This window comes from Petaurus breviceps, unplaced genomic scaffold (genome assembly GCF_028583685.1).
Source record: "Petaurus breviceps papuanus isolate PSGF00001 unplaced genomic scaffold, PetGlider_PUasm1.0 38, whole genome shotgun sequence".
NCBI lineage: Eukaryota > Metazoa > Chordata > Mammalia > Diprotodontia > Petauridae > Petaurus > Petaurus breviceps.
Genome location: NW_027186304.1, coordinates 68,532,578 through 68,559,952, shown reverse-complemented (window position 1 = coordinate 68,559,952; position 27,375 = coordinate 68,532,578).

Here is a 27,375-nt window from a genome sequence, read left to right as displayed (position 1 = left end):
TTGGGCAATATATGGTTTTTATCTATTTTGTTTTTTTCTGGTATGGATGGTTAGGCCAATTTCTTCTATCATTGAAGAGTCCCTATAGTGTATGAACATTCAATATAATTAGCCTCAAAGCCATCTTTGATAAAATAGGAAAAAGGACTGAATCAATTTCTACAGAAGACTTTCTACAATGAGCTGCATCTTCACAGTTAGGCAATTAATAGAGTATTAGATCCCCTGTATCTATTGTTTAGTGTTCACAAAATAGAATCTTAGAAGCTTTCAAATGAGGTATCTTCCATACATATACTAAAACCTCACTGGACTCCATGACTGAAGTTACCTAAGAAAAAAATTATGTTCAATGATTCCCTCAGTATTAATATGAAGCAAAGCATGAAAAGGAAGACATGCTCCCTTAAGAACAGAATTGGCAAACTATAACCCATTGGTCAAATCTGGTTCATCTCCTTTTTTGTATGACCCATGAGTCAAGAAATATTTTTTAAATCATTCTTAGCTCATGGATCTTAAAAAATTAGGCAGTTGCTAGATTTGGTCTTTGGACCATAGTTTGCCAATCCCTGCCACTAAGGTGTTCATCTATGTCATGGAGTATGTCTTCTGCAAAGTCACAGAACTATAAAAGTTGAGACTTTAAGGGACCTCCTTAACCATCTAATCTCACTTATATTTGAAAGAGATCCCCAGCAAAAAGATATTTAACAAGTGCTTAAAGAACTTCCAAAGAGGGAGAACCCCATATTTTTTGAGGCAGGCCATTACAATTTGGGGGCAGCTCTAATTGTTAGAAATATTTTGTTTCCTGACATCAAAACTTAATTTTCTTTTCTTGAAACTTGCCCTATTCCTCTCTTATATGAATGGGAGTTACAAATGGAACAAATCTAATTCTTCTATATAACAGCTTTTAAAGTTCTTGAAAACAGACACAATCTTCTCCTTGTGTCTTCTCTTCTTCAGATTTAATAGTCCAGTTCTTCATTACTAGAGCAATCCTTAAGGCAATTCATAGTCTTGGATACCCTGTCTTGGATGCTTTCCAGCATATCAATATACTTTTTAAAATTGGGGTGCCTAAAACTGAATAAAAAAATACAAATGAAGACCAAAAAGGGCAGAGTGTAGAGACTACAATCACTTCCTCATTCCTGGGAAGTCTCTCTTAATGCAGCCTAAAATCACATTCATTTTTTTGAACTGCTACATCACACTATTGATTCATATTGATCTCGCAGTCTACTAAAACCTCTAGAACTTTTTCAGAAAAATGAAAGGCTTTCCTATTGAAAGAGTTCTATAAATGTACTTGTTCATAAATGACAATGTGCTGATTTACATTCACTCAATTTCCATGTATAGTCCTCAAATAGACCTGTGTTAGATCCCTAGGAAGAAGCCCTCACTTTGGAGAGGATGTTTTCTTACTGAGAGACAGTTTTAGTGGGCAGAAGATCAGAAGTGCAGCTAGAAATCTTGTGTAAAGTCCTAGTTCTTCCACATACTAGCTGTGCAAACTTTTGTTTCATGACAGCATGCTCAAATGGGTTCTGAATGATGGGGGATACTCTCAAACTTTCCCAATCACCAATGGACTAAGGCAAGGCTGTGTGTTTGCTCCCATGCTTTTTAACATGATGTTTTCAGTAATGTTGTCAGATGCCTTCAACAAGGACTGAAACAGCCTTGAGGTCAGCTCCTGCACTGACAATAAATTATTTAACTTGAAAAGACTACTAGCCAAGACTAAAGTGGAGAAAGAATTGGTGCGTGATTTTTTTCTTTTTGTTCACAGATGATTGTGTACTCAATGCAGCCTCTGAGGATGAGATGCAACAAAGTGTGGATTGATTCTCTGCTGCTTTGATTTTGGCCTAGCAATACCAAGAAAACACAGGTTCTCCACCAGCCAGCATCCTTAAGTGGAACATTGGTTTCAAGCAAATGCAGAAACATTGAATGCTGCGAATAAGTTCACTTCCTTTGGCAGTATACTTTCCAGGGATGTACACATAGATGATAAGTTTGATGCACTCACTACCAGAGCTAGTTGGTGTTTTGAGGCTCCAAGGGAAAGCATGGGAGAGAAAAGGTATTAGGTTGCCAACAAACTGAATGTCTACAGAGCCATTGTGCTGATCTCATTGTTATATGCCTGTGAAACCTAGACAGTCCACCAGCACCACGCCAGAAAACTGAATCTCTTCCATTTGAATTGTCTTAGGAAGATTCTGAAGATCACCTGGCAGGACAAGGTACCAGACACTGAGTGAGGTTCTTTCTCCAGTTAAATTGCCAAGCATTCAAACCCTACTGCAAAGAGTGCAACTCTGATGGTCCAGCCACATTGTTATAATGGCAACCATATATTTGCCTAAAAGACTATTTTTATGGAGAACTCACACAAGGCAAGCACTCACACGAAGGTCAGAAGATATGATCCAATGACAATCTCAAGGTCTCTGGAGAAGTTTGGAATTGATTGCACGACATGGAAGCCATTCACAAAGGACCACTCAGCATGGCATGTCTACATCAAAAAAGATGCTATGATCTATGAGCAAAGCAGAATTGCGATAACTCAAAAGAAACATGAGATGCACAAATTTAGAGACATCTCTACTCCAAATGTTCATGTGGACTATTTGTATCTGACCTGTGCTAGAGCCTTCCAAGCTCATATTGGTCTGATCAACCATAGTCAAACAAACTATACCTTGACTCCAACATAGCAATGACATTTTGGTCTTCTTTGAGAACAAAATATGACAACCAACCAACCAAATTTTTATAATGAGCTTTAGCCAGGCCTGCTCTGCTATAACTCCCATTAATCTCATTGAATTAACTGTTTAACTAACAGGAAACAAAGAAGAAGAGGGGAAAAGCCCACCCCCCCCAAAAAAGTTATAATAGTAGAGGGGATGGGGAGAGAGACCAGACTTGTAGACCAGACTTTGACAATTGCCAGGGTGATACCCAGGCTAATGTGTATCCATGATTTGTAGCTAAAAGCAGTCAAAAAAAAATGGGGAGAAAATCTGGCATCTCTGACCTGTTGATACCCTCGCTATTCTCTGAAGATGCTTCTATAAAAACCAGGAAAGCCACTATAAGAGACAGAGACAGACACTTGAGTACAACACCTACTTGTATTCTTGATTCCTATCCCTTTGAATGATTTTCAGGAAAGGCATAATTAGCACTGTTGCTATCTGAAAATGTTCATTCTTTGCCTGATCCTGAACTTGAGGCCCATAGGGGCTATTTAACCTTGAAAAAGTCATTTACCACTGAAAAGCCTTAATTTTCTCATCCATGAAATGGGCATAAGAATACCTGCACTATATTCTTGGTGAGGTTATCAAATGGTTCAAATGGAATAATGTAATTTTCTCCCATAAAGCTCTACAGAAAGATAAACCATTATCATGATCATTTTCATTGTCTTTCTATTTCTAGTGCCTGCCACATAGTAAGCCCACAGTAAATGGGTGTTGACTGATTGATAATTAAAGCCATAGCCTGTGTCCTTCTACAGATTTAAACAAACTCCCTAACCTGTGAGCTGAAGAGTCAGGCTGATTGTTAGTAACCAATATTTTAAATTAGGAAAGTTATTTTGTTTTTCATAGCTATAAAATTATATTCAGTAGAGAGTATCAGTTACAGCATTTATTAGTGTTATTTATTCTTCATTCCATCAGGATCTAACACTGAAGTACACCATTGTGGAGTCAGGAACAGTTTAGACAATTGCAAAATAAAATAACCCATGAAACAATAGTTCAACGGGTCCACATAAAGTCCATATTGAATCCAAAGCTTTGCAAAGGGTAAATGAATTAGCATACACTTACAAATTGAGTTCTGAAATGAAGCTGTAATTTTATACTTCAGCACAAAGGCTTCTTAGAAAGCTTATAAAAAAATAAAAAGGCCCCTATTCATCCCACCTCTCTTTATTCTTTTCTCTTTTTCTTTTTCTCTTCCTTCTTTTCTCTCTCCACTCCTCAACCAAACAAGAAAAATAATCAGGATAGGCTTCTGGCAGCACAGCTTGAGAAATGTGAGATTGGCCCTTAAGGGAATTCTTATTCTCAAGTGGATGTAAATGTATTCATCAATTCAAAGAAATGCATAGTGTGTTATATACACAATACATTAATAAATAGCCCTGCATTAAAAAATAATGAGGTTTTCCACAAAACAACATCCTGTGGTGTGTAGGGTCATAAAAAAGATACTAAAAGAGGGAGAAAAGATTATGTGTAAAATCTGATTAAAATACAGAAACACCATCATATATGTAAGATGTAATAAATATTTTATTAGTTAACTATAAACAAAAGAACAAATGCAGTAAAATGTAATTAAAAATGTAAAAGTGAAGGATGTGATTTATTTCACTACAATAATATTAATATTACAAATGGTATGTAAATGGAGATCAAGGCTCTATTATAGAAAGGGTGGAAAGCGGTCGTTCATTTTTTATAATGAGATTTCATTTTTTTCCCTTTTTGACTCACATTTGTTTAAATATTTCAAATAACGCATGAATAATATTGCTCTTAGACCTTCTACAGCTTAACACAGTCTCAAATTTCCATCAGCTCTTGGCTAGGATTTGCATGTTGGCAGTTAGTTTTCAGGCAGGACCACTAATTGTGAAAATAGCAGAAAATAAACTGGCAGAAACCAGAAGTATTTTTAGAGCTAGTGGCTGGATGGGTTTGGCTTTGATGAGTAACCCCTTTCATTGAATGCCTGGAACTGAAAAATAATCCTTAAAAGCAGGTTTCACAATTAAAACAGGTGAGGGGATTTTAAAAATAATAATAACATTCACCAAATCTTGTTGGCCGGGATGGTTTGATTTATTTTAATAACCAAATGTTGTATTTCCTGAACTCAATTCCTGTCACTGCCATTGAAATAGGTAGGCTGGAAATCTAGATAAAGTATCATTAAAATATGAAGGATTATGAAAGAGCCTGAGTCATGAGATCCAGACTTGGAACTTTCTCCCACCTGTTGATTATTGCAGGAAGTGGAAAACATCAGGCATTATGTGAGACACTGGTTATGGAAAGACATAGCCCCTGCCTTTAAGGAGCTTACACTCGATCTGGGTAGATCACATGTACATATGTAAGTATTGGCAAAATGAAGACAAGATAATTTGTGGGAGCAGTGAGTGGAAAACACTATGGTGGCATCAGGAAAACTTCATATATAAGGTCCTGCCTTTTTGAATTTAATTAATTAGTTAAAAAAGTTAATTAGAGATTCTAACAGGTGGATTAAGGTCTTAAAAAATTTTATTCCTTATTTACAAAACCATGCTTTGACTTCTGAAAGAACAAAAACTAAAATTGGTAGGCCTCTAGACTAATTCCAACCTGTGTTATGTCTACCCCCTGCCTTGTTTACTTACCATGTCTGCCCCATTCCAGGCACTAGCCTCTTGTATAAACTCTCTGTCCTTACCAGAAATCTCACCTCCAGTCTTGCCCTTCTCTAGGACTGTCCCTATTGAGTCTCTCCTCACTATCAAAGGTGCCTCTCTGATTTTCATTTTGATTGAGTCACTTCAAAGCCCTTAACTGGAGCATACTTCACTTCTCTCCCTTCCTCTTCCTCCTCCTTACCCCTTTTTCTAGTCATCTCTGGTACTCTTACTCAAAGCATCCTTTGTCTACCTATCCCGTCCCTATCTTCAGACCTTTCCAAATTAGCACCACATGCCTTCCCTTTTTCCCTACCTCCTGCCTACCAAGCCATCTCTCTTATCTTTTAAATAGCTCCTCAAATTGTTCTCTTCCATAAAGCCTTCCTGCATCGATCAAAAGAGAACTTCCTGCTTCTCCTTGCCATCTATAGGCAGGTAAACCTTTTCTGAACATCCCAATGCATAAATCCTGGACTAGATGCTACATGAGGAGACTGTGCCTCTGCTTTCAAAGACGTAGAATTCTATTTGTATTTATAGGCAGAAAAAGCTAAATGGCATTTACAAAGAAACATAGAGGAGCATCACTTGAACATTAAAGCACTACATAAATGCAAGCTATTGCTGCTGCTGTTGTTATTTGCTGTACCATAGTGGGGAAAAGCAGAACTCCCCTGGACTCCTAGGTTCTGGTCCTGACTTTGCCATTAATCAGTTTTGTGGTCTTGAAGAAGTTACCTCCTTTCTCAGAGATTCCATTTTTCCCCCATAACAGAAGGGAGCACATCAGGTACCCTCAAACATCCTAAGTACAAAATTCTATAGCCCTTTCTCAAACATGATAGCAGATCACATAAGAGCTGAGGGGCTGCTAAATAGAAATGACTAGGGCCAAGTGGTATCAATCAGGAGCACTTCCTGGAAGAGGTGAGAGTCTCAGGTCAGGTTCCAGAGGAAGAAAGGAGCATGGTTTTGGCAGAGGAGCAGGAAAATGCATATGGGAAAAATATGGTGACAGAAATAGCAAACTGCATGCTCAAGTCAGCAAGCCTATTTGCTTGCCTACAGCTAATAGCTAAACTTTAACACTTACTATGTGCCAGGAACTACACTAAATGCTTCACAAGTATTATCTCATTTGATCCTCACAACCCCCCTGGTAGTATCACCTCATTTTTACAGCAGAGGAAACTAAGGCAAACAGAGGTTAAGTGACTTGCCCATGTTCACATAGCTCACAAAGTATACAAAGTCACATTTGAACTCAAATCTTCCTGACTCCAGGTCCTGCATTCCATCCACTGTGCCACTTAGAAGAGAGTTGTTTTTATGGATTAATAAAAAGTGAAACTGTTAAAAAAAAAATGAGAGAATATGAAGGACGTGGAAGTACTCTTCAGTACTCTGTCTGATGTTCCATCTTTAACAAGAGTAAATATTACCTGGGAAGACTCATATGAAGTCATGCAAAGTGAAGTAAGCAGAGCCAGAACGTCATACTTAGTAGTAGCAATAGAGTGAGGATTATCAGCTGTAAAAGACTTTGCTACTCCGATCAACACAATGATCCAAGACAATTCGAAGGGACCAATAATGAAAATTGCTATCCACCTTCAATGGGAGAACTGTGAGTACAGATGGAAACACATTTTTTTACCTTGTTTTTCTTAGGATTTTTATCTGTGTGTTTCTTTTGCAACATGACTAACAAAATGTTTTGCATGACTTCACAAATATAATCAATAATATAAAATTTCTTGCCATCGCAAAGAGGAAGGAGATTTTGGCAGGAAGAAGGGAGAAAATTTAAGACAATTTTTTTTTTACTGAATGTTAAAATTTTGACCTGTAATTAGAAAATACTTAACAAAATAATTTAAAATATTTTTAAATGGTACAAATATTTATATTGAGATGTACTCTGGACCCCATTCCTCTCATATACATTTAATCTAAAACCCTACTCCCCTCCTTCCATGGATTTATTCTTCCTGTTAACTCTATCCCTATCAAAGTGTCTATAATTAGTGATAAATTGGTGAGTTCAGGGTTTAGGCCTATGTAATTTTCTGTTTACAATGCCTAGCAGAACACTATATGCCATTACTCAATTCCTGTGTACCACATTTCCCCTAAGAAGTTACAAACACTTCAGTTTAACATTCCTGGGGCATTTATCATGCAACACTGTATATTAGAGTTACCTCTGTTGAAATCTTACCTTCCTACTAGACCACCAGCTCCATGAAAACGGGGATAGTATTGGAAGTAAAATTTGTATTCTGGACACCAACTATCATAATGCTCTTCTCACAGAGTAGCCACTAAATAACATATGCTGTTGTTAGTAAATTGGAGCAAGGGGAAAGTGCATTGGATTGGAAATCTGAGGACCTCTGTTTGAATCCTTGCTTTTTTTCTTAGAATATTTATATCCTTGGGCAAGTTACTTTCTGTTTTTCAGGTTCATCATTTATTAAAAAAAAAAAGGGGTTAGACTAGATGCCTCAATGATGAGGAAGAGGAGGAAGAAGAGGCTGATACTAACTGACAAGCTGAATGTTTGTCTTTTTACAGAATATCTGTTAAGGAGGGAAAGTAATGTATACTTTCAGACTGGTATTAAATAAAGGAGCTGTCAAGCTCGATAGGGCCTGTGTGACATCATTGTCACTGATACCAATGAGGAAGAGTAGGGCCACTGAGCTGGAGGATGGATAAATTTAACAGTTCAGAATTTGGGATTAGCCTCAAGGGCTGGAAAGCCTCAGGCATCAGAATTTCCAAGAAGAGCAGCCAGCAAGGCTGCAGAACCAAATTTTATCACTGAATTGAATTTTAAAACTCTTCTACTATGGATAAGCTTTTCCTGCAAAATGTCAGATTATAATTTTATAGCAATATGAAAATTAGGGGAAGAAAAAACCTCAGGGGGATGGAGGCACCAGAATATTTTAGATATTAGAGGCAACTAAGAACAATTGAAGGCTAAGGGTTTCATTGTGGATAGAAGATTCAAATAGAAAGTATGAAATGTAATATAATTTTCCCCATACTTCTATAATTTGGCAAAAGCCCACCTACGTTGCTAGTTATTTCCATTAATTTGAAAAAGTAATTTTAGTATATCCTTCCATAGTGGAAAAAGAATTAGGTTTTAACTTTCAAAAGTTAGTGACCGGAGGATTGATAGTGTGTTATGTCTATCTTTGTGTTTACAGTGCCTGGCACAGTGCCTTGACCAGAGTAGATATTTTTTAAATGTTTGCTGAGTAGAAATTGTTTAAATTAATTTCCATAAAAACTATTTTTAGCTAACTGTTGGGCTTCCAACTAAGTTACCCTAGTAAAACCTATAGACCTCCAACTTCCTGCCTCGTTAGCAGAGTTTTTCAGAAACCATTTCCATTAGAAGGGAATTTCTTGTATGAAATATCTGAGTTTAGCCCCCAGCTCTGCCACTAACTAGGTACATGACCTTGGATACATCACTGAATCTCTCTAAGCATGAGTTCTCTTATCTCTAAATAAGGAAATTGAATTAGATGTCTAAGGACACCTCCAGATCTCACATCCTATTACTTCATGATACTAAAATATTCAAAGTTTTAAAAAAATAACCGGATTCATATTAAATGGAGTTTTGATGGGTTTTGTCCCAAGGTATCCCTGATTGTCTTGGTTTGTTAAACTCCAGAGTTATGAAGGAAGTACAAAAACTTTTAGGGCATTAATATGTGATGACTCAACTTCAGTGGTATTTTCACAGATTACATCTTGTAACTAGAACAAAGCACAGTTTTCTAGGACCTCCTTCAACAAAGAACCTCTCATTCATATGTTAAAATCATAGAAGTTTCTTCAATAAATGCTACCACAGGGGTAATTATGCTCAATAGCCCTGATTTTTAAGGTCAAGTAGAGCACAGACCAGAAATACAGATGCTCACCAAGAGTGTACACTCCTGTCATAGATGTCCTCACAGGGTCCAAATAAAAGGATTCTTTATAGATGGCATAGTCCTCTAGGTTCTTCTGTTTATAGGTGACATTGTACAGATTGCACCAAGTGTCAGAACATTAGAGGGCCTCCTCCAGGAGATGCATGATCATTCAAAATAAATCAGCATAATCAAATAAACAAAATGGACAAAAAATTGCCTTTTGCTGAGAATATAACATGCACTTAGAAGCACAATCCAGCAAGTTAGTAATCTGTTTATACATCTTGAATAGACTCTACAGAAAGATAATGAGTTAGGCTCAGAACTAAAACAGCATAAGACAGGATTACATTTAGAAAGTTACATGGGGTTTTTACTGATCCCAAGCTGTTCTCTAGAACAAACACCCATTTTGGTGAGGTTATAGGATTGGGAATCTAGGAACACCAAAGGTTCAAAGTTGTGGGGGGAGACCCAAAGGTCAATGAGTTGTATTTCCAGTGTGAACCTATGCTCAAAAAATCATATGAGGTTATCATCAAAGAAATGAATAATCATAAAAAAAGAGGTGGACCATTAATATAGCAGGATCAAAGGACAAGAAACTGAATGCTATGCTGGTGCAAATAAATGAATGAATGAATCAATGAATGAATAGTAGTAATAATAATAGCTAGTATTTATATAGTGCTTTAAGGATAAAGTGCTTTACAAATACTATCCTCACAACAACCTGAGATGTAAGTGTTATTATTATTCCCATTTTACAGGTGCAAAAACTGGGGCAGACAGAGGTTAAATGACTTGCCCAAAGTCACATAGCTAATAAGTGTCTGAGAATGGATGTGAACTCAGGTCTTCCTGATTCCAGGTCCAGTACTCTCTCTATCCACTGCATCATATAACTGCCAAAGGAAACTTGACAGCATGTTGTTGGACATAACCTCAGTGAAGGATCAAAGGAAAACACAGATTTCATAGAATAAGAAGCATTAAATGGATTGTACTTTGGTCTTGTGGAGAAAATACTAGCATTGACGAGATCGCAGGTCCATTGAAATACCAAAGGATTAAGCTCTTCTGGATGTTATCCCTAGTATGTATGGTGCTACAGCTGAGATAGGACATTCATAATTATAGAGAATGGGAAAGGAACAGAGCACATACCATAGATACATCACCACTCACAGTTTGTTTTGTTTTTTTGCCTTTTTTCAGGGCAGTTGGGGTCAAGTAACTTGCCCAAGTTTACATGGCTAGGTTTTTTGTGTGGGTGTTAAGTGTCTGAGGCCAGAATCGAACTCGGGTCCTCCTGACTCCTGGGCCAACTCTTTACTCACTGCACCACCTAGCTGCCCCCTACTCACAGTATTCTTATGGAGCAGAAGAAGGGTCATTTGTGGAAAAATCAGTCCTCTTTCATAATGACTAAGAAGAAAGATCTCACTACAAAGTTAGTAAATTGTTGCAGAGCCGTTATTGTAAATATGGAGAGAAGTTAGGGCATAAAAGGGATAAATAGGTAAACATGCTACTGAAGCACTTATACCAGATATACTTTCCAGTTTTCCATGGGTTTTTTTTCTAAGAAAGGATAAAGAAATAAATAATTCCTCAAATTCAGAATAAATTCACCGAAAACAAAATCAACAAATTTAAATGTGAGGCATTGGGATACAGCAGAAAACATGCTGGTTTTGGAGTCAAAGGACCCAAGTTTGACTCTGATATCTGTCACCTCTCTGGCACTGGAAAAATTGCTTATGCCCCCCTGGGTCTCAGTTTTCTTATTTATAAAATAAGGAGGTTTGGATTAAATAATCCCTGAGGTCCCAAACATCCTGATTCTATGAAATTCAATGGACTTTTTATGTGTAGAACACCGTCCTTACCCTCAAGGAGTTTATAATCTAAATCAAAGCCATGCTAAATTAATACAATTTTCCTTTTTTCTCTGGACAGGTCAAGTGACTAGACTGTAGTTTAGGAAAAAGCCATGAACAGAATCTCTCATTTATGCCAGAAACTTGACAAAATTCTCTATGTTATAATATCTCTGGTATTATTTCAGATGAGATGAAGAAATATGAGTTCAGTGATGGTATGGCCAGTGGCTGGTTGAACAACTGAACCTAAACAATATTTGTTAATGTATCAATCCAACTTAGAAGAAGTCACTATTGACATGGTATTTAGCTATGCATGTATAACTCTAGTTCCAAAGCCCACTGGTATGGAATTCTCTCCTTATTGATGGAAATCAATGCTCTGAGCCTATAAGAGGAGTGGGTAGACTTGGTGAAAGAGTGGGAAAGTATAGATCTCTTCAGTTTTTGGACCTGCTCCAAGTTGCTTCGAGTCTTCTTCCAGTGTTGCAATCACTTTGGGTGCCTCTAGCTACCAGCTTCAATAGAGAAATTAAAAGATGCCAACCCACTTCTCTAAGGAAAAGACTCTAGGAAGAAGTCAACATGAGAAGAGCCAGTTGTCTCCATCATGTCTCTGCTTCTAGCTCGTATTTGGTGAAATTTTAGACTCTTTCTGTTGGCTGAACTGTTACTTCACTCCCAAGGGGAGGGTTCCTTCAGTCTGTATTGTCTGTTCTCCTATGTATACTTTCTCTGAATTCTATTTGCTCCCGATTTGAATAAATGGGTATCTTTGTTAAGTTCTATGTGTGTTCATTGTAGAACTGGTATTTCATGGGAAAGGGGGCAAACAATGAAACAATGACCAGAAGTTCTATTGAACCTGAAAACCAGCTCCCCTAGATGAACATTTGAGGGAGCAGATGTAGTTCTAGCCTGATACCTGTTTTCTCCGAGGAGAAGAGTGACCATACTTCAGAGTGACCCCAACAAGGAAATAAGGCGTCCTTTAAAAAAGGTTAAAAGACTTGAGATGTCAAGGAGTCTGGTAAAGGTCCCTTTTCAGAATAATGTTTTTAAATACATAAAATAAAATCCATAGGATTGCAAATGAAACCAATTATATTGCAATATTTATCAACTATTTTAAAAACTATTTTAAATATTTTTAAGTTCCCACCCCATAACCCTAAGAGCTCCTGCTGTAATGTCTTGTCTGCCTCTTAGGTAAAGATGGTTTCTGCTGACTTTGTCAGCAAGACCTAAGTTCTGACCAGTTTTGTCCAGCTAAAAAGGCTTTGAGTAAGGGTCTGGCAATAAACTGATTTGCTTTCAGAGGACCATCCTAGTCAGGTGTGGAGAAGTTCCTCACCAGTCAGCTGAGTGCTTGAGACAATGCAACCACCAAAAAAAAAAAAAACAAAACAAGAAAAAATATAGAAAAGGTCCTCAGTCCTGTAAAGCCCCTTCCCATTCTGCAGAGATATGTACAGAATGATAGGGTACAAACTTTGTCTTTTATCACCATAGCACAAGACCCTACTACCAACAAGTAGACGTAATCCTGGAGAAATTGAATCATATTAATCTTGATATTCTTGCTATAAATGAAGGTAAAATACCAGAAAACATTGCAAATAAATGGAATGGCTCACAATTTCCCCTTGGAGAGGTAAATAAAATTGTCATTTTTTTCATGTGGCTGAAACACAGAACCTTGATATTGTCAGCACTTAATACATATTAGTTGGATTGAAGTGGATTAGATTAGAACATCCATGGCAGATATAAATACTATTTTCAACAATCAATAAAATTGAGGCAAAAGATGTCATTCCCATTTGCAAAAGGAAAAATGAAAATAAAAAAATAAAAGTATATATCAGATTTCCTATTTTTATAGATTAATAGTTGTTGATTGTTCCTGGACCAGTTGAAGAGAAGGAAAAGCTCCAACAAGTTGTTAAATCTGATGATCACAAGTAAAAATTTGGATAGTTTCAGGTGGGAAATTCAGTTATAAAGAAGATATGAGCCAAAAATGAAAAATAAAAATAAAAAATCTTTTAAAACAGTAAAGGCAGATATGTAGAATCAATCCAAATTTAACATCAGAACTGTGTCTCTTGGGTCCAAAGGGTAGCCCTTCTTCAATAGGAAAAAATAGATAGGGTTGGTCTCAAATATCCTGGGTGCTCTTTATCATCAGCCTGAGGTCAGAGGTTTTCTCATGCTTTATGTTCTCCCTCTATGAAATCTTGCTCTCAGGAAAGCATCTGACAGACCTTAAGTGTTACAAACCTTAAGTGATGCATTTGCATTTATAAAGAGATAAAGCCTTTCCTCCAAATTCCCACAGCAGAAAATTTCATGAACTATCAATAGGTGGTAGAAATAAGTAACCTTATGGAGAGGAGCAAAGAGAATGGCTTCTGAAGTCCCAGAAACACCACCATGAAGTCTGCTCTACAACTGATACAATTCTTCACACATGTACAAAGGCCTTTTGCCCTAGAATAAGCTATGCCACATTCATTAGAATCTTCCTTCCTGTCTTTGCCCTCTTCCCTAGATGCCAGTGAATTATGCCAGGTATCAAAGTTTCAGAGAGAAAGAAAACCAAGTTTATTCATATAATTCTTATGGTACTCTGAAAAGTGTGCTGGATCTGGAGTCAGAGGAACTGAGCTCAAAAACTGTCTCTGCTACTCATGACTTTTGTGACCTAGGGCAAGTCACTTACCCTCATGGGAAACTCAGTTTCCTCATCTGGAAGAGAAGGGAGTTGGTTCTGATGACCTCTATGGTTTTTTTCTGTGCTCTATATCTATAAACCTTTTATTATCAATGTATGCACAATGGTGATCAGCTTAGAAATATGATGCATGCAACAGTTTAAGCTGAAATTTAGTGGTTTCTTTTTTCCCCCAAATCTGTGTGTTCCAGAACTTTTAGAATTTGCTATTTTTACACATAAAACATCATATAGTGTAAATACCAATATAGCATATGGAAGACCATTCTGAAATTCAAGTTTATACTTGAAGCTAAGATTCTACCTCAAAATTTAAGTTTCTTTCCACAAATGGAACTCAACCCCCCAATTTTCCAGTAGGACTAAATTGTACTATGGATAATAACTACTTTGTACCCTATTCAAAATACATATTTAGAAGCAGAAATCTTAAATAATCCATCAAACCTTTATCCTTTTGAAGTTTGAAATTCTCAATCTGCTGTTGATTAGCCCCCAAAATGTATAATGCTAATAAGAACCATAAATTCTAGTATGTCATAATACCAGAGCTGTGTTCTTTATATTCTTTGACAAAACTACACAGTATATATAGTCCTTTCAATGCCCTGCACAGAAAGCAGACTGTGGAACCAAGGAGGGGGGAATCTACTCATTCTCCCTATCCCCCCAAAATTTGTATAAAAATAAAGTTAAAATGAGCATTACACACAACTTTGAAGAGAAAAATGAAATGATAAAATGGTGCCCCAAAGGTACATATGGACAGAGAAAGAGATAAAGATAGTCTCACTTACTTTGTCTAGGTGATAGTAGGATTTTTAGAGGCTAAATGAATGTAAAAGAACTGCAGGCTTTTTTTTTTGAGCACTAGTGGTCCAAATCAACTGTTTTCTCTCATCTGCTGTTTCTAAGTCAACTGCCCTGCCTCCAATAATGTGTACATATATGAAATAAGATGGAGAATCAAGGAAACTGAAGAGAAAGCTAATTTGCCGCATTCTAGAGACACCTCTGCTTGTAAACAATTAGGTGTTCATTAAATATTTGTTGATTTAGCTTGTTCTGATCATTATATCTATTAAATATCCTTCTTGTAATATTTAGAAATGTCACCATTTCACTTTGTATTTAGTCATTTAATTTGCCCCCATTTTATGCCTTCTAGAAGGACAGCCTGGCATACTAGATATCGAGTTACCTTCAATCAGAACGACCGTTTCAAATCCCACCCCTCCAAGTTCTATGTAATCTTTATGTTACTAGACAGCCCTTCAAAACTAGAAGATACAGAAGTGCTTCCAGGCTGCATTTGTTTGGTGGAGTTACTCCTTCAAAATGTCTTTTATCAATTAAATCAAAGGTCTGGAAAAAAAAAATCAATCCCAAACTTATTTAAAATCATTGTCTCCTCAACTTAATCTGAGGAAATCTTTTGCTTTTCTTACAGAGTTCTCCTGAACTCCGGAAAAAAAAATTCCCTTTCACTTACCAAATTCTTATCCATAATTTATATTTCTCTCCATATCTAAAGCGCAAATTTCCTCATGGAGTCAATAATGACCTTTTGCCCTTTGGATCTTATAGAGTATTTGTCCCTATCTTCCTTATGCATTTTAGCATGTATTATTTTGTATTATAGGATTCAGTATATGTGTCATGTCCCTATCCTGAGTTCCAGGAGTCCAGAGAACAAATTTCATCCATCATACAGTATCTTCACAAGCATAATTATAGCTACATTTTTAAAGTGTTTGCTGAACTAAATTGAGATTTTGCTACTTTTCCACTTCTACCGTAGAATGAAGGCAAATTGAATACAGTGACCAGTCTTTTTAGAAGACCCTCAGACTGAGCTGTGGTTGGAAAGACATTTGGCTACCCTTGATATCCCAACAACAAAACAGTGAAAGCAAGCAAAGTTCCAATGCTCCCTCACTCTTATTATGGAAAAGTAAATTCAGCATTTGTTAAGAAGCTGTTAAAGTATCCTAGGCATGTAAGTCTGGGCAAGGCACTATGTAAAACGATTGTTAAATAGCATTTATATAAAATCTTCTGTTTGGCCTTTAAAGACCTTCCTAATCTGCCCCTCTGCCTAACATTCTAGTGTTTTTACACTTTGATCCCCTCACACACTCCACAATCTACATACTCCACAATCCAACAATACTGGCCTTATTAAAGTTCTCAACTCCATAACTTTTCACTGGTGGTCCCATGCCTCAAAAGCTCTCCTAACCTCCACTTCTTGGCTTACTTCAAGAATCAGCTCAAATTCCACCCTTAGGGAGCCTATCCCAGTTTTTCTATCCCTCCACTGCTAATGAAGTCTCTCTGAGATTACCTTCAATTTATAGTATACTTACATACATACACTGTACTTTACATCTGCTGCCCTACCTGGTTTCAACTCCATGGAACAAGATGCTACTGGGTAACAGTTACTCCCAAAATAAGTTCATCATTTCTAAACTCACCACCATGCTGCTAATTCAATCCTTGATTAACACCACCCCTCTCTCATCAGCCTTCTCTCCCCTCTAATTGGACGGTTAGGGAGCAAAGTACCAAACACTTCCCAATGTCTTCCTTTATAGTGGGCAGAAAATAGACTCAGCTCACTCTACTTTACAACTTCTGTACTGCCTGGTTCCAACTTCACAGAACAAGATGCCCCTAGTCAGGATGTTTTCTACCTGTCTCCAATGCTAATCAACAATAACTTGCAACTCAGTTCCATTTAGTCAGTTGACATCAATTAGCTTTGACAAATTGATATTTATTTTGAGCATAAAGCAACAGAAGAATATTTCCTAGTAACACTTAAAAGGTACACTGTCCATTTACCACTTTGGTCTCTGAGGAGAATGCACTCACACTTAAAGCGGTTCTTGCATAACCCTGCTTCCACCAAGCTCATGTCCAAATGTAGCATCAATGCTAGATCAGTCCTTACCTCAGGTGCTACTGTGTGTAATGTTAATGGGAGCTGAAGATCTTTCCCACCCATTAATAGACCTCACTGGAGCCCAACAAGAGAAGCTTGATTAGGGGCAGCTCGTTTTTCAGGAAGGGCCACACCTTTTGTTACTTTGTAACTACGCAATGGGTCAGTAAGGTTATGGTACCCTCTGACTCTGAAGAAGTGTATCTATACTCTGCTTTGGGGCTTACTCGTGGGAGGAATATTCAAGTGATATAGCCAGATGAGACTCTGGGTAGCCGTTAAGGAACCCCGCCCAGCTTTGAAAACCCAGATGTTGGTGCTTCTCTCTCTGGTAACTATGTATGAATGTAATGGTCAGACAGTTGGATCTGTCTGTTGATCTGTGAAGTATGTATTGTTTGGTCAGATGGTTAGAAGCCCTGTCTGTTGGTCCTTATGCAAGTACTATGATATATGTTTGTAATTTCTGCTTGTAATTGTTCTTTGTATTTTCTCTGAAATTTAGGGAGCTGACTTTTTCCCCTGAACTAAGTAAATTTTATGTGTGTGTGAGTGTGTGACCCCTTTTGAGTTGCTTTCCTTAAGAAAAGCAGATCGAAGAACCTGTGTTAACAGCCTTCCCGTGTGTTGGTGTTATTGGTCTTATACCCCCACAGCAGCTGCAAGTAGCATTACTGTTACACTGGGCTGGACTGGGCCCCAACAATGACTCCTTAAGGCATCATTGATGGGCTGACTACAAAACTTCACCTGGGCTCAATTTTGGGTGGCTCTCTTTCCTGATCTTTCATAACATAAGGTCATAACCTCAACTCTTTTAACTAAAATAAAAGAAATGTAAACTAACTACCAAAGCCCATTGGTAAGGGATTTTCCTCATTGGTGGAGATCAATGTCCCATGCATGTATAAAGGATGGGAAGGAGTTGGCAAGAGAGAGTAGAGAGGTTCATTCCTCTTTGCCCTTGATAATATTTTTGAGTTTCTTCAGTCTTTTCATCTTTGCAAACATTTTAGGGGCTTCTGGCTTCCAGCTTCAAGAGAGAAGATTGAATATATATACACTTTCCCTGTTTTTTTTTTCTGCTTTGGATATAAAACCTGAGGTCCCCTTCCCCCCAATTAGTAACTGGTGATCAGAAGAAGTTAGATTGAACATGAAAACAACATCCCTTAGACTAATTATCTTTAAAGACTCATATGTGTATAACATATTATGTGTGTATATATATGTATATTTATATGTGTATATGTATTACATATATATAATTCTGGATGTTTCCTCCCAAAGGACAGCAGGGTGGCCAAGCTTCTAGGTCCAATATCCTGCTTCCTCTCTTAGAAGAAATTAAAGTCTCCCTTGGAGAAGAATGGAGAAAAAGAAGCTAGAGATGTCCACTCTGCCTCCTTTTGACTCACACAAAGAAACCCTTATGCTACATGTGGGGAACAGTCACACTGTCCAAGGCTAACAAAAACATGGCCAGTGATGACAGCTCACATGCCAGGGTCAGCTAGAGAGGGCCTAAGGCCTCTCCCCTTACAGCATTATCTCTCTTCTCTCACTGAAATACTGATGGTAGAAAGATGTCAACTGACGAAGAAAAGGGCTGAAGTTCAGAGAAGTACCTTTTGAATGCACCCTCAACTAATCTAAAATGTTCTTTTTCACTACATAGTTAGCAGACCCAAATTAGCTACAGACTGTCTATGCATGGTCCAACTTTCTCCAAGGCATTTCCATTCCATGCTATCACACCTCCCCTTGAAGCAGGTTCCCCTCTTTCACATGGTGAACTATATTAGAGCACCCTGAGCATGACCATAAGGACTGGGATAGGTTCAAAAGGACTTATCCTGTTATATATGTGAATTTTTCCAAGCTTTCTCCCCACTAGAGAAATGGGAGCTCTTAGATTTCATTTCTATTCTCATTCCTTAGTACAATGCCTGACATATTAAACACTTAATAAATGTTGTTGAATGACTGATATTACTTTAGTAAAATTACCAGGCCTAGTCAAGGACATTTGGCCAAGCTGGAAGTTCGTAGACTAAGGGTATCTCTCACAAACCTATATCTTTTGTATGATCAGCTTATTGGCTTCCCCACAGGCTTAGAAAAATAAATTCTGTATGTAGATATAGCAAAGACAAGGTCAGAGTTAAAGACTCCAGAAGCAATTTAAGTATTCAAATGGGACCTCCCAAAGACAAGTCCCTTATTTGGTCTCTAGAGCAATCTTGTCCAACCTGCAGTCAAAATCTACTCATTTGGTAGTATAAGGGAGCAATTTATTTGGCTCACTCCCTTAATCTCCCTTCCTTGGGTGGTCACTTAGGAATTGATTCTTTTTACCTTTAGCTATTCCATTCCTTTTAAAATCCCCTCTCCCTCTCCCTTTCCCTTTCACTTTCCCTCTCCCTTTCCCTCTCTCATTTCAAAAGTCTCAAGTTCAGCATCCAAGCAATGAAATTACTTGACCAGAATTATAAAAGAAAGGATAAAACATACTCTGTTTTCTTTCCTGTCCCAATCTCTGTCACAGGAATAGATTGTTGATCTGACATTTTCTGTTCTCATTGCCATCTTTTTCACAAGAACAGGTTTTTTTTTCCTTTAAAACACACATACACATACACACACAGAGAGACACACATTCATACACCCTCCATGCTGTGAAAGTCAGCAGCCAACTGCACTATTCTGACCTTTTTAATGTTCTACCATTTGATTGGACAACCATTTTTGTTCTCTTTTAACAGCACTGGTAACTTAGGAGAATACAGTGGAATAGGCAGTCAATAAAAATAGAAACTACAGAAAGGCAAGAACAGAATGGTTTACTATCTTCCAGGGATAACACTAGCCATTGAAATGCTTCTGTCTTGTTCCTGTGTCAAAAATGGGAAAAGGAGAGTGGGGAAAATAATTGTAATAAGAACGAGAAATGGTACAAACAACTCATCCAATCTGAAATCTTCACAATGTAATCTCTTTAGTCTGAAGTATTGTAGCGAGAGTTATCCAATGTGTTATTAGGAGAAGGACATTCTCTTGGTATATTTAAATGAAACTCAGAAAAAATAAAGGACCATACAATCCCCAGCTACAGAGAGATTGCATTTTCTTGGTAGATTTAAATGAAACTCAGAAAAAGTAATGAATCACAATATCCAACTACAGATAGATCACTGTTACTTCTGGTTTGTTTGGGACTTGCTTCTTATCCAGGATACAAAAAGAAAGTATCACCTTCCCCACACAATGAGATGCTACAGATTTGTTCAGACTTTAGGCTTTTCTCTCTCAAGAGTAGTTAATAACTGTGCATTGGTTAATGGGCTGCGTCAGTATGGCCATGACTAAATCAGACAAGAAAATGTCAGAGAGCTTAGGTGCTGACTACAGGAAGGAGAATGTTGCCGGTCTTCAGATCTTTTTAGTTAGTGGGGGAATAAATTGGATTTAGGAACTGGAAAGATCCTGATTAGCTGTCTTTATCAATCAAATTAAACATTATTACAAACAACTCTTTCCCTCATTTTGTGCTGTTTAGACACCATATATGTTTGTCACTGGTAAATAAATTCCTATGTACATGTTCCAAGGCAATTTTTATGGTTCTATATTGCAGACATTTCCAAATATGTCATCAAGCATCACTACTACCATCACCACCACTATGACCAAATGAGTCCTTCTTTATAACAAACTTGACTCACATAGCCTTGACATGGTATATAATATTCTACATCGATTGTTGCCTTCCCTTCTCTTGCAAACAGGAGAATTACATTAATTCATCATCAGTTCTCCAAGACCAAAACTGATCACTACATTACCCAGAATTTGGCTTTCCTTTAGAGGTCTTTTCATATACATTGTTATAATCATTATATATGTCATTCTCTTAGGTCTGCTTTCTTTATTTATCCTTTGTCAGTTCATAGAAGTCTTCTCATGTTTCCCTGAATTCTCATAGCAATAGTTTGATTTGGTTTTACTTTTTAACTAGGCCTATGACATCATTGGCACAGAAAACTCCCAGTGAAAAACTCCCCAGACCAAAGATCAGCACCTTCAATATAATTCATCTTCTTAGAGAGTTCCCTGTGGCCCTGAGAGACTTGCCCAGGCCACACAGCTATTATATTCCAAAGGCAGGACTTGAACAGGATCTTCTCAATTCTGAAGAGGCCAATGCCACAATGTCACAGAGACTCTCTTACCATTTCTTATGACGCAATAATTTTTTTCTTATATTCATATACAACAATTTGTTTAGCTATTACCTAATCAATGAACAATCAGTTTATTTTGGAGGAGGGAGGTGAAAGGTGGAGAAAATAAATGTTTTTTAATGGGAAAATTTTTATTTAAAAAACCTCATCAATGAGGGTTTTCTTGTTTCTAGCTATTTGAAACTATGTAGCTTAGTGGATCATACATATACACTAGAAAGATTCTTTGTGCATACTTCACGGAGACCCTACTGAGACCACTGAGCCCATGGCTGGTGTGATTTTCACGATCTGATAATAATAGAATGCAGCAAATAATTTGAGGTAGGCTGTTTGCACTACTGTACTGTCCTCAAGTTCACATGGGATAGCCAGTGACTACAGGTACTGCCAATTTGTACATTTGGCAACTAGGTGACTCGGTGGGTAGAATACTACTGGGAGTCAGGAAGACAAATTCAAATCCCATTTCAGACACCTACTAGCTGTGTGTCCCTGGGCAAGTTAATTAACCACTGTTCGTCCCAGTTACCCCTTCTAGCTGCACAAATCTTAACCTCTGATGTTTAACTGACATTTTGATAATATTCATTGAGTTCACGATGTATTTTGGGATCTTATAGAAGTGTGCCCATGCTATTAAAAAAATGCCAGTATCTTATATTTCATGCCAAGCTATTAGGTCACTTTAAAGGAATCTATGGGTCTGAAGGATGAGAAGCAAACAAGACACCTAAGGATCAAGGACCAGTCTGACAACTCTTCAGAAGTCTGCCTTTGTTTCAGGATGTTAAGAAACCTTTCACTTCCTGGGCATGGAATCAAAGCAACTGCTGGGTTCATCTGGCATGCTCAACTCACTGGAGCAAGTTGTCAATAAGCACTTGCTTTGGCTAATTCAGGGATCTGCCAGGATGGTGGTACCCAATGTGCCCTTGGATGAGGGTGCCAAGCTCATGTTTTTACATTAAGTATTTACCTTTTTTATTTTTTTTTTTAAATCCTGGTCAGAATGCCATAATGGAGTTTTGCCCACTTTGGGTTTTGTTTTGTTTTCCCTTGCATATGACATTCAAATAACTTTGTTTCCCCAAGAATGTTCTAAAATTAATTCCCAGTAGTACAGTCTATTCCAGAGGCCTTGAGGTACCTACTTGGAAAGTGTCAACAAGAGAGGTCAAAAGCCCCAACCATAACCAGACAGGCCAGACACTAGGAAATCTGCTATACTAGCTAGAGGTCAAGTTAAATCTTTACAGCTGTTGTATAAATCACTTGGGTTTTAAAGACTCTCAAGCTTTTCAAAGGCTATATAATAAAATTAGCCATGTTATTATAGTTGACTGGTGTCAGAGTTAATAGCCTCTAGACATTACAATAAGTAATGTCATAGCAGTTCCTTTTAGTCGGTCATTCTTTCTTATACTTTTGGAAATAACTATTCTCTTCTGAAGCACTCTTATTTTTCCTGTGCTGTATTTTGAAAAATCCCCCATGAATACTTTAGTATCCTTCTCACTTGTTAGAACTAAACTATATTAAATGGAAAAGTAAACTCTTTCTTTCTATCTGGTTTTTCTGGCTCCCCCTTTGTGGCTTACTTTAAAGAGAGAGACAAGGGTGTAGAGCAACATTTTAAAAACAGCCCTAGGGTAAGGAGATTAGTGCAGTTTCTTAGAAACACAACCCTAGCTTGAGAAGTTCTTTTCCATTTAAAAACAATCAAATTTGAGCAGAGGGCAAGAAGGGGCAAGGGGTCTGTAATCATAACGAGAGCAGAAACATTTGAGACAGAAGTCTCTGAACCCTACCTTTATACCCTGCACAAGGAAAGCTATCAAATGCTACTCTGAGGCTTTGAAATAGTTAATTCTTCTCACAGAAATTGACACTCCCAAATAAAAGGTCCCCCAGTCCAGTAGTCCAAGATTCAAAAGATGAACAAGACTAGAGGGCAGACAAGTGCTGTCAATAGATGTGAGATCCTTTACCTGTTTTCTGTTTATCATTCATAAAATCCATAACCTTTCTGAAGCTTATTGCTCAGATTTACATATTTGGAACTTCCACCAGCATAACTAAAGGAAAGAAAAGCTAAGGGTGGAGAAGGATGTATTTTAGCCTAGCAATATGTAGTTCAGAAATGTGTTCTGCCATATGTTATTCGGGCTTAGGCCAATCTTTTTTCCATCTTTAGTTTTAAAATAACTTTATATTTCTTTCCCACTTCAACATCTTAAGCAATCAGTCTTGACAAAAGTAAATTATTTCAATAAGTCTGGTAGTTGTTAGTATTTGCTCACAGGTGCTCACCTAGCTCAGATTTGGGACACAGTTGGCTAGAAGTGATGTTTGTGAAGTTTGGAATACCAAAAAGACCAAATCATTAAAAAAAAAAAAGATAGTTCTCCCTATCTCTCCCAGGATGGAAATTCATGGATTACTCACAGCTGGTTTCTACTAGTGATCAGCCTGAGAGGGAGGGAGGGAGGGAGGGAGGGAAGGAAGGAAGGAAGGAAGGAAGGAAGGAAGGAAGGAAAGAAAAGAGGGAGGAAAGGAAAGAAAAGAGGGAGGGAAGGAAAGATCTTCCCTTTCCATAATAGAAGATCCTTGAGGACAAGGAGTGTTTCCATTTTTACATTTCTAACCCAAGCACCTAGCATAAGGTGGCATCTTCATAAACTTAATAAATACTGGTTGATTTGAGTAGAATTGCTTTAGAAAGCCACTGTTGCCTGCTTGATCACTTTTCTTTCCATGTCTCCATTGTTTCCTATTTCTATCTGGGGTCAGAGAACAGTGCTTTTGGCCTTAGCAAAGTATTAAAGACATTCTTAGGCTTTATGCTATGTGTAGGTGTGCTTATATGTATGTATGTGTGTATATATATATATATGTATGTATGTGTATATATGTATATGCTATGTGTATATATATATATAACTCTTCTTGATCTTCACTGCTTTTTTGTGCTTCATTCTCTTAAGCAATACATCTGTACAGATTTAAATCACACCTCAAGGATGATAAAAAAGAGAAATTCACAGTCAAAGAGATACTTCACTTACTATAAAGCAATAATACTATAAAGCTGATTAAGTTTTTTATTTCCAAGACTGCATAGCAGGCCCTTAGCATTTATTTACACAATACTCTATTTCTATTACATTATGGCACAATGTTTAGGAAGGGAGTATCCTATCATCCATAGAAGAAGCATTCTTAGAAAGAGAGTATACTTACATATTCATGGACCATAGGGTTTATAACTGAAAGGGACCTTAGAAATCATTTGATTCAATCCTTTAATTTGACACATGAGGAAACTGGGGTTTAGAAGGATAAAACATTTTGCCCAAGAACATACAGCACAGTAAACAGCAGAGTCAAGATTCAAATCCAAATCCTTGGATTTAATGGCTTTTTCACAATATAGATCTTTTCACAATATAGAAAAAAAATATATATATATATATATTCACAATATAAATCTGCCTTTTAGGTTCTAAAAGGGAAATACTATGGTCTCTTAACTTGATTCATTTAACATTTGTGTATTCAAAAAACCTGCCTGGTACTATCAATCAAGGAACATTAAATGAGCAGTCAGAGCCTACTATGCTTCTTGCACTGTTCCTAGCAGTGACAGAGGTCAGAAGGATTAGAAAGAAGTGGAGGTCTAACTGAGGGGTCTTCAAGCTGTTCCTGAGCTCCAGATTTCACCTCCTGTTTTGTGGCTTTGGATGGGCTGCCTGGGAGCCCTTCTCTTCACTACTGGGTCTTATAGTAATTAGTTTCCTTCAGAATCAGCTCAGATGCCTCTACTTATATAGAAGGCCTTTCCTCCCCCTCTCTATCCCTTACTACTCTCTCCCACTCAAATTATCTGACATTCATTTATTGGTATACTTGATATGTCCTCGATCTTCAAGTCAAGTCACATCAACAACCATTTAGCCAGTGCTTACTATGTTCCAGGCACTGTGTATCTCAGGGATACAAAGGCAGAAAAAGAAAGCCCCTGCCTTCAAGGAGCTCACAGTCTAATTCAAGAGAAAACACATAAACAACTACATAGATACAAGATATAATACAGCGTGCCTGATGGCACTCAGAGTGTGGAAAGCTTTTGTAACTGTGGGAATTGGGAAAGGCCTCCAAGAGTAGATATGAATCTTAAAGGACAACTAAGAGGTAAAGAGGGAAGAATATTCCAAGGTAGTTAAGAGGCATGAAGAAAAGAGAAGGATTTCAAGTAGAAAAATGTTGCTAGGACAGAGAATTCCTAGAAAAGAATAAAGTATAAAAAGACTAGAAAGAAGCCAGGTTTTGAAGAACTTTAAAAGCCAAAGGGAAGTGATGGATAGAGTGCTGGGCCTGGTGTCAGGAGGACTCATCTTCCTTAGCTCAAATCTTGCCAAAGACATTGACTATGTGACCTTGGGCAAGTCACTTAACCCTGTTGGCCTCAGTTTCCTCATCTGTAAAATAAACTAGAGAAGAAAATGACTGGCTACTCCAGTATCTTGGCAAGAAATCCCAAATGTGGTCACTAAGAGTCACAAATACTAAAATGACTGAACAACAACAAAAAATGACAAATAAAGAAATTTTTATTTGATACTGTTCGCAATAGGAACCAACTGGAGTTCACTGAGCAGGAGTGTAAAATGAGTAATCCTATATTTTAGAAAAATCAACTTAAAAGCTGAGTGGAGAATGGATTGGAGTGGGGAGAGAATTGAAGTAGGAAGATTAACTAGAAAAAAAGGCAAGAGTCCAGGGGAAAAGTGTGAGGGACAGAACTAGGGTTGTGGTAGTGTGATAAGATGAAGGAGTTTGATGATGACAATTTATGAACAAGAAAATGAACATGTGAGTGGTGGCAAGACCAAGGATATTACTAGCTCTCTGTATAGCAGATGTGAAGAGTAGCAGTAGGTACTGGGAAATTGAGTGGCTTGAGAAGCTAGGAAGTAAGGGTATTTGAAGGAGCCTCAGGATATATGGTAAAGTCCCTTAATATGAGTGTAAGAGGTAGGAAGAAGAGAGACAGAAAGACAGACAGAAAGAGAGACAGAGAGGGAGGGAGGGAGAGAGAGAGAGAGAGAGAGAGAGAGAGAGAGAGAGAGAGAGAGAGAGAGATTTAGGAGCTGAACTCATTGAGGAAGAAAAGAGAATGTCTTGGAAGTTGATAGATAACAGCTATCAGGACCTGAATTGGTTGGTAAATTTTAATCATCTTAATAAAAGATTATCATAGCAGAAGGTTAGCTCCTTGAGGGATGGGGCAGTTGTTTTGTCATTGTATCCCCAGCCCTTAACAGAGGGCCTTGCATATAGCGGACATTAAAACAAATTTATTGAATTGAAAAAAAGGAAGTTTGGTCAGGCAGCGGTATGCAGAATATACCAGAGGAGAGGAAAGGTCAAAAATAAACTAGGGGACTGTTGAAATAATTCAAACATGAGCCAATAAAACCTAGACTACAGTGGGGGCAATGAAAATGGATAGGAGGGAGTGGAGCCAAAAAACATTTAGAGGAAAAAAATCAATAGGATTTAGTAACATTTGATATGGGGGTTGAAGGAAATGACAGAATGCTTCAAGGTTTTGAAGCTGACTGATGAAGAAAATGGTGGTGATTTAGACTGCAATAGAGAAGTTAGGAAAAGTAGCTGTTTTAAGTGGAGAAAACAAGTTTCATTCTAGGTATGCTGAATTTGAAATAATTGCAGGACATCCAAAAGAAATCGAATATAGTCCAGATAGAGATAAAATACTGAGATTTAAACTAACAATAAATTCAGAGCCTTCAAAATCAGTCAAACCAGTTATTTGGCATCTTGTAGCCTAAAATCCTTTTGTTCCTCTTTTCAAAGTTGGTGGTATTGGCATCATGTAGACATTAAACTCTTTCTACTCATCTGTTATCACAGTATCAATTTTTGACCCCTTCTTAGCACAGATGCCTCTGTGCTCAGATCATCACCCTTTGCTAACCCCTTTCATGAATTAATTAGATCCAAAACTAGAATCATTAGGGGTGGGGTCTTAATTTTTCAGTTAAGCTAGTTCCTTTTCAAACTTTTTTAAATGTATCCTTTAAAGGTGTATTCTTTGTAAATGACAAGCAAGAACCATTGCTT